The sequence below is a fragment of the Hibiscus syriacus genome, unplaced genomic scaffold, assembly GCF_006381635.1.
Source record: "Hibiscus syriacus cultivar Baekdansim isolate YM2019G1 unplaced genomic scaffold, ASM638163v2 tig00110303_pilon, whole genome shotgun sequence".
NCBI classification, from domain to species: Eukaryota; Viridiplantae; Streptophyta; class Magnoliopsida; order Malvales; family Malvaceae; genus Hibiscus; species Hibiscus syriacus.
In genome coordinates, this window is record NW_024062672.1 from 344,026 (window position 1) to 352,510 (window position 8,485).

Consider the following 8,485-nt stretch of genomic DNA (forward strand, 5'->3'; position numbering starts at 1 on the left):
GGGGAGAAAAGAACAAATAAGTTAAAAGGACGGCTGTGTGGCCATCACTTTATTTTACGACCCATATGTACCCTAATTAACCATATGTATTTACACGTACAAATACAATACATGATTATATGTTCCTACACTACAACTCATAAATAGAGCAAATATGAATTTAATGTACAATAATTTGTACATGTTAGTTACTAGGGTACTCTTTTGTACTACCTTTAAGAAATAGTTCAGAAATTGCAAGAAGTTCCCAACTTCCTTCTGTTGGAGTCCTCAAATGCTCGAGGCAAAAGCTTCTCAAAACTCTCCAGGAACACCCCCCATTCAGCTTCACTCATATCCCCCAAATACATATCTCCACTCTCCTGGTCATTCTTTTGCACCGAGAAACTCGTGCTGTCGCCGCAGCTACTGTTACCGTGCAATCCCGGCATCGATCTTACAGACGAAAGTTTCAAAGTTTTTGACGGCTTAGCTGAATTCAAAGGGCGGTGGAAGAGCTTGGGAAGATCTGCTGCAACCTCATTGAAGATGTCTTCAATTTCGTTGTCGATAGAAGATTCCAGTGTCAACCTCAGCTTTATCGTAGTTATTTTCCATATCATCTTCAACTTCTGAAGTGTGGATAAATACATTTGCCTTAGCTTTTGTGCAAAGTGTCTCTAGCTTGCTCGGTTTTTCTTCATCGCCTCGAAATTCCCGAGTCATCATTGCACCTATGTCCGCAAGACAGAGGCCAGCAATGGCAGCTTGCTTCAAGAAAATGGTGCAGAGGATCATGACTCGTATGGAGGACTCCCTTAACATCGGAAGCTCCATCCGCAAAAGCTCTGCGTCTTTATTTGGATTGAGATTCAGAATGTACTCGGTTTCTGACTCGGAAAAAGGAATCAATGCTTGAGGCCAATGCAACCATTCAAAGTATGGATCATCAAGGCACTCTGGTAGGCAAAGACCATGATCTATGGGCACAAGCTCAGCTGCACCGGCAGCATAATTTTCATGTTGGCCCTTTTTCTTGACAAGAATATTTCCAGCATGCCGGTCTAGATTCAGGATTCTTAAGTCAAATATCCCGATTCTATGAACTGAAGCCACTGAGAAACCAGCAGGCCCTAACTCCCCTGCATCAAAGTCATGAGAGACGAAATTTTGTAGGGAGGCAATCTTATAAGGTGTGGCAGAGATAGCGGTTGCTTCATTGACATGAAATGCACATGAGATATTTTCACAAGAGCTGTCGCAGGAACACGGCGAACCCACCATGGTCAAGGAGATAAGCCGCCAACTCACGAATGCCGGTTTCACCTACACGAATGGAACGTTTTATTCCTGGCCGTCCCAACATCGATCCCGCACAACCTTTCGGGTTATTCAAACCCAGAGGCTCTTCATCAATGGGCTTTGCTACGGCTATAGTTTCACCACTCGGGTTATGTAAGAGGTAGGCACCACCAAGCCCGTTGGACACCGGAATAGGTACTTCGCCGGAGGCAATGGCCATGGCCACCTCGACAACAAGAGCACCGTTTCTTGGGGCCCTTTGGCCCCCAATGATCTCACCCTGGGAGGTGTCAACCCTTCCTCCACATTAGTGGTTAATGGAAGGCAGGGGGTTGAGAAACTACGATGGAAATTTGCAACTTCAAATACTTGTTTCAAAGAGTGAGCAAGGTCTTTGTAGCCGACTTCAAGAATGTTGTACTCGAGTTCGGTGAAGGACTGGAGTCTGCATCTTTGAGATCGGCTGAACGGTTTGAATCCATGATGTTGACCAACGCCTACCGCCATTTTGAAGAAACTCATACACGGCAGTCAATCATACCAAGTTCAGAGCTAGCTATTCCCGGATAGGATTATTAGTCTTTTGTATGAGACCAATCATCATGCATCTACAAATTCAGACCCTTTTCTATGTCAATCTCCTTTTCGTTTTCCAAAATGGGATCAATGTAAGACGAACGCTATAAATAATTATTAAACAACATTTTATTTTTCAAAATCATACCTTAGCTTACATTGAGTGTCACCATAAAATAATATTACATATCATCATCATAAAAATAAAAATAATTAAAAATAATTAACCTATAAGTGTAAGTTTTGTTATGTTTATTTTTAAAACGATTGATTAAAATGGAACAAAAACATAGGTTTAAGTATGATTTTATTGAAAAAATAGTTAAATAATTAAAACGGTTCAAAAAAGTAAATTTAAGTATGATTTTAAAAGAAAAAAATCTTATCAAAACAAAACTATAAAAATAATTGGATGACTAAATACATAATTTACATAGATAATATATATCTATGCACGTAACTATTCGAATTTGTGTGGTGTAGGATTCAATTGCATACACCCGATAGATACCAGATTGACATTTATCTATATATTTCTTGAAACCTGAAACTTTTTCGTTTCCCTATTGATGGAAAAACCCAGTCAAATTAGAAACAAAAGACGGGGGGAAAAGGGCGAGGAAACAATTGAAACATAAATCCAGATAAAATCAGACCTGTAAATCAGCCCCTCGCTCCTCCAATTATAAATCGCCGCAATGCTCTGTACAAATTTAAAAAAATATCACAAATAATCTATAATATCGAAAGGTCTTGGATTAAATCGTTTAATTGAGTGAAATGAGAGAGAAAGAGAGACCCCGAACACTGATTAAGGCATCCAGGGAAGAACAGCATCAGGAGCGGGAGAGAATCAAACAGTCGCCGGAAAATAGTATTTCCTGAAGACCTCACCGCCACTCCCCTCTGTGTTTGTTGTTTCTTGAGTTTCATGCGTCCGTTGTGGGTGTGTATATATATAGGGTTCGCTCGAGCCTTCCTTTGCTTTTTTGACTTTGATTTTCCCTCCTATTCTATTGCCAACTGCCTCATCTTATCTTTGGGGTTAGATTATTTTTAATGCACTGGGCTTAAGATCCGGTCTCCATTTCCCAAAAAAAATATTTTGGTATGGTAAAATATTAATTTATTAAATCTTATGATTATAAAAAATTAGAAAATTATTTCTTAATTATAATGTATTATTTTGTTGAGTATCGCAATTATTAAAGGTTATAAAATTGTTATTTAACTATTCATATTTGAAACTCATCATTTTCTATTAATAAATTGGCGTTTGAGTTAAAAATTAACCAATTGACTGAAATATAATAAAATCATATTTTAATAATTTCATTGACATCGTCATTCCTTTTAAACATTAGATCGACTATATTATATTTCAACTCGATTACATAATATAAACAAAGACTCGATGCACAAAAGACAACTCAAACAGTTTTAAGATAAGATTTCATCATACCCTAGTAAGCAGATTAACATTCAACTCGAATGACCGCTAATTTCTAAACAGAAAATGACGATTTTAAAATATAAAAAAATAAAATGACTATTTTGTAACTTTTAACAAGCGGGTGTATAAGTAGAGGTATATCGAAATTGAATCATATTTTACTATCTTTAAAAGGTTGAAATTGAAATCAAATGATTTAAAAAACACGATTTTCGATTCAATTTTATGATTTTTGACTGTTTAGTGTTTATTAATTTTTAAATTCAATGTCCAAAGAAATAAAATTTAAAAGTTAAATTGAGTAGAAATATATAAGTTTAAATTCATAACAAATATTATTACTTTTAAGATTTTATTTATTTAAGTTTATCTTATAATAAACTCAAAATAAATTTGTTTTGGACAATTATTTTCTTTTTGTTTCTGTTAATCTGATTTGACTTAAAAAATGGTTTTCATATCAAAAAAATTAAAATCAAATTAAATTATAAAATTATATTTTTAAATCAAACTAAAATCAAATGGTAAACTAAAAGTTTAGATATTAGAACTATATAAAATCAAAGCAATTTTTAAATTTTTTTCAGTTTCGTTAAGTTTAAGAGGTAAAGTAAATATTAATTCAGATTTGGACAATATTCAACGTCTATAATGATGATTTAATAAAGTATCATAATTACCTACCAGACACGCTAAAAAATTGTCTCGTCAATTTTGAGATATTTTTATATTAACATTATGTGGTAATTTTGGACAAGACATAGCTTTACATGTGTGATGTTTTTAGCTCTGGTATTACTTGAACCCAGCGCATATGCCCTGTCCGTGAATTATCCAAAATGTATCAGATCTAAGATTTTAATGGTTTTTTTAGGGGTTGTTTGATTAGGCCCACGTGGCAAAGCCCAAACGTAGAAGGAAAGTCTTCGGACCTTTCCAGAAAGAGGATCATCATTTAATACTAAAACCCAAACCTCTGGTTTTCCTTTATTCTAAAACTCACAACAAAGTCTTGCTCTTTCTGTCTTTCATTGATCGGAATCCTTCGTTCTTCCTTCTGAAACCCGCAGGATCTGTTAGCCTCCGCCACCCGATTCCTAAATACAATGGCGGAAGCGCCGGTTGAACCCCAACTGAGCGTCGAATTGGAATCGCTGGTCATCCCTCCTATGGATCCGTTGTATCTGTCCTCAGATCTAGGGTTTCCTCTCGACGACAATCATGATTTCCAGCTTACGTTCGACGACTTGGACGAATTGTACTTTCCGGACGTGATCTTGCCCGATTCTTCCGGTGCTACGCCCGAATCTTACGTGGAAGGGTACCTTAATTCTTCCTCCCCGGAATTTGATAGTTGCTGCGGCCAGACCTGTAATTCACACTCTCCCGTCTCTTCTTTAGGCTCTGAAAATTGTGGTTCGGCCGTTTTCGGGGATACGAACGTTGCGTCGGCGGATTCCGGGACCGATGTCGATCAAAAGATTGATGTTGAAGAATTGGGTAAAAGGCGAGCGTCTAAAAGGAAGATGGTTCATGAAGAGGCTGATTCCGTCAAGTGTAGCAAATCTTCGCTGCTGACTGTGAACAATTCTAGCACCAGTTCTGATAATAAGTCAAATGCTCTGAGCGAGGAGGAGGAGAAAAAGCGGGCGAGGCTCATGAGGAACAGAGAGAGTGCGCAGCTGTCAAGGCAGCGGAAGAAGCATTACGTGGAAGAGCTGGAAGATAAGGTTAGGACAATGCATTCGACGATTTCTGATTTGAATAATAAGATGGCTTATTTTATGGCGGAGAATGCTACATTGAGACAGAAATTAAGTACCGGTGGTGGTGGTAGTGCTGCTGCTGCTGGAGTGTGCCCTCCACAGCCAATGCCTATTCCAATGTATCCACCAATGGCATACCCTTGGATGCCATTTGCTCCGCCGTATATGATGAAGACTCCAGGGTCTCAAGTGCCATTGGTACCTATCCCTAGGCTGAAACCACAGCAGCAATCGAAACCGGCTTCTAAACCTAAAAGGGTGACAGCAAAACTAAGAAGGTTGCTAGTGTTAGTTTATTAGGAATGTTGTTTTTCATATTATTCTTCAGTGGTTTGGTCCCAATTTTGAACCTAAGATATGTTAATACACCTGTCGGGTCTGGTTTTGTTGGAGATGGGTTTTACAAGGTGCATGGTGGAAAGTTTGAGAGTTGATAGTCATAATGGGTCTAATTATGGTAGGAATTTTGACATTAGCAATAGAGTTAATGGTAGAAGCTCAGAGCCCACTGTTGAGAAAAAAGAGACCGGGGTGCAAAATGCTAGTGAGCCTCTCACTGCTTCCTTGTATGTACCGAGAAATGATAAGCTTGTGAAAATTGATGGCAATCTTATTATTCATTCAGTTCTAGCCAGTGAGAAAGCTGTGGCTTCTCATAAGGCTTCTGAAAGAAAGAATAAAGAGACAGGTTTGGTCATCCCTAAGAATTTCCCTCCGGCACTTGTCATTCCTGATGCCAGGGAGCATGGAGGAAAGCATTCACGCGAATATAGTAATCATGCAGAAAGACATATGGCTCTCTCTTCAGGTTCTGCAGATGCTTTGAAAGACCATTTCAAGTCTACTGCTGCCGATGGTAAGATGCAACAGTGGTTCCGGGAAGGAGTGGCAGGTAGTTATTTTGCTCTTACCTTTTTTTAGTATGCAAATTGGGTGCTTTTCTAGATGTCAATGTTCTAAAATTGGATGTAATTTGGCTGGTTTACTTTACTGGTTTCGTGTTAAGGTTAGGTAGCTTTACTGCGATTAGTAGTATGGATTGGTATCATTATATGGTTGTGGCACAAAAATTGTCTATGCTATCCTTTTCTTCTTTTGGCTATATTTTTCTGTGAAATTGACGGTTTTGGGGTGCTGGGTAGAATTTTTTTTTTCTATTCAAATAGTCTTAGTTTTAACTATTTACTATGTTTAATACTTAATTAACTAAATAATTGGAAATAATATTTAATTTATTTTTCAGTTAAGCCATTCACTTCAATTCGTTTGATTGATGATTAGAAGTCTAACCTATTTGACCTTTGATCTGGTTTATTGCTCATCGGTTCACAGAGCATGGATTTAAAAATTAGTTTCCCATATCATTTTGCTGGTGTTTGAAGTCTGTCATTATACTTTTAGCTTCCTTGCCTTAAACTTGAAGTAAAATAAATTTGCACAGAGATTCAATGGAGCATATATTGGGATACAGTTCATAAGTGTGTAAGCCGGAAGGTTCAGTAGATATTATAGCTAGCCCACACTTAATGATTAACCCTTAATTTCTTCATCGTGGTTAAAAAGTTGCAGGATTATAACAACATTAATTATAGTCGTAATGCTTCCAACTCTATTCTTGGTTTATAACTCTATATTCATTTACTAATTTGATAGTTTCTTGTCCTTTGTTGTAGGGCCAATGTTGAGTTCGGGCATGTGCACAGAAGTATTCCAGTTTGACATCTCCGCCCCAGGAGCAATCGTTCCAGCTTCCTCAGTTACCAATGAATCTTCCAAACAACATCAAAATGCTACCGTGCATAACAAGGGAAGAAACAGAAGGATTCTCCATGGTCATCCTGTACCTCTCTCTAGTTCTGATCTGAACATAACCCAGCAGAATGCTAGCAGAAATTCCGGAAAGCAAGATTTTCAAGGTAACAAAACTGCTTCTTCTATGGTAGTTTCCGTGCTTGTTGATCCCAGAGAGGCTGGTGATGGGGATATGGATGACATGGTTGTACCGAAATCTCTTTCTCGGATCTTTATTGTTGTGCTTTTAGACGGTGTCAAGTATGTTACGTATTCTTGTGGACTTCCACGATCGGGTCCGCATCTCGTGACTGCTTAAGGGACATAACAAGGGTCGCTACTTCGGCTTCTAGTTTATATATTTATATATACACACACAAAAAAAGAGTAACTATTAGGTGGTAGCGGCTAGTAACAACTTCTGTAGCATTTTAACCTCTCATTGTACTTTTGATCTGTCTTCTAAAATATCCTCAGCTTTTTGGCTTTCCTGCACATGGTGCCAATATGGTCATGTTTGCAATACTTTTCCTGTTATGTATGTAGCTGAACTTTTCTATCGTGGGCCGGCAAGTGAGGCTTTTAGTTGAAGCTAAAGGCTTTGGTCGGTAGGTAGAAATGAATGATTCAGGTGGGAAAAGAAGAAAAGAAACATATAATGTTTTGTAAGGTTTTGAAAAATAAGAAAAGGAAACTAAAAGATTCTATCACTTAACACAAGAAAACTATAATGAATTGGAAAATAGTGCGGAGGATTACTGAAGAAGTGCTTTGCGTTTTACAGTTTCACTCGCCTAAACGCAATCCAATCCACCATTGTCGTCTTTTCCTCAATACTCGCACAGTCCCCTACAAAACAGTATCCGAATCAAGCAGGCTCCTCCAAACAAAACACTCACACGAAGCTTTGCCTCTCCTCTCGGCATCTTTCAATACCCTCGACCCAATTAATAGTCATACTCGTGAACCCTCCAAACCCGACAACCACCACCTCCTTTGCTTAGCAATCCATTTCAAAACTAAATAACCCGAATCATCGTAGGCCATCACCATTATCATCATCACTGAATCACACACCTCATATTCTTTTTTCACTATACAAACGTAAATATTTCGTTAGAGACAATAATATCTTTTTATCAATAAGATCCTAATGATTCTTTTACGCAATAATTTTAACCGTATATATTTATCAAGTTACCCATGTGTTTTCCGAGAATATGGATGGCAAAATGATAATGGGCTTGCTTATAAAAAGAGAATCGTCCTCTACGGCCCAATCTATCATTAGCTTAAAATGCGAGGTGTGATTGGATCCGTTCAATTAAAGTTTTTTTCCCTTAAATATTTTTTCATTAATTTTTTATATTAGTTTTGAGTTATAAATTTTACTTTATTTAATAAAATAATATTTTTTATATTTTTTAATTATTAGGTAATAAAATTATAAAGATTTATATTATAATTATTTTGAAATGAATTAAATTTTAGTTACATTAATATTATTTTTCCTATGTGAGACTAAGATCCCACCGTCACCTCCTCACCACCAACCGCTAATTCTCTCTCTATAACTTTCTTTCCAATTTCTGACCCTCACCCATCCAACCACCGCACC

The 8,485-nt window shown here is 37.3% G+C and overlaps 2 pseudogenes; one reads left to right on the forward strand and one right to left on the reverse strand.

The window, feature by feature from the left end:
• LOC120116739 lies at positions 1–1,890 on the reverse strand (annotated as a pseudogene).
• A 2,428-nt stretch (positions 1,891–4,318) lies between these two features.
• LOC120116734 lies at positions 4,319–7,190 on the forward strand (annotated as a pseudogene).
• The last annotated feature ends 1,295 nt before the right edge of the window (positions 7,191–8,485 follow it).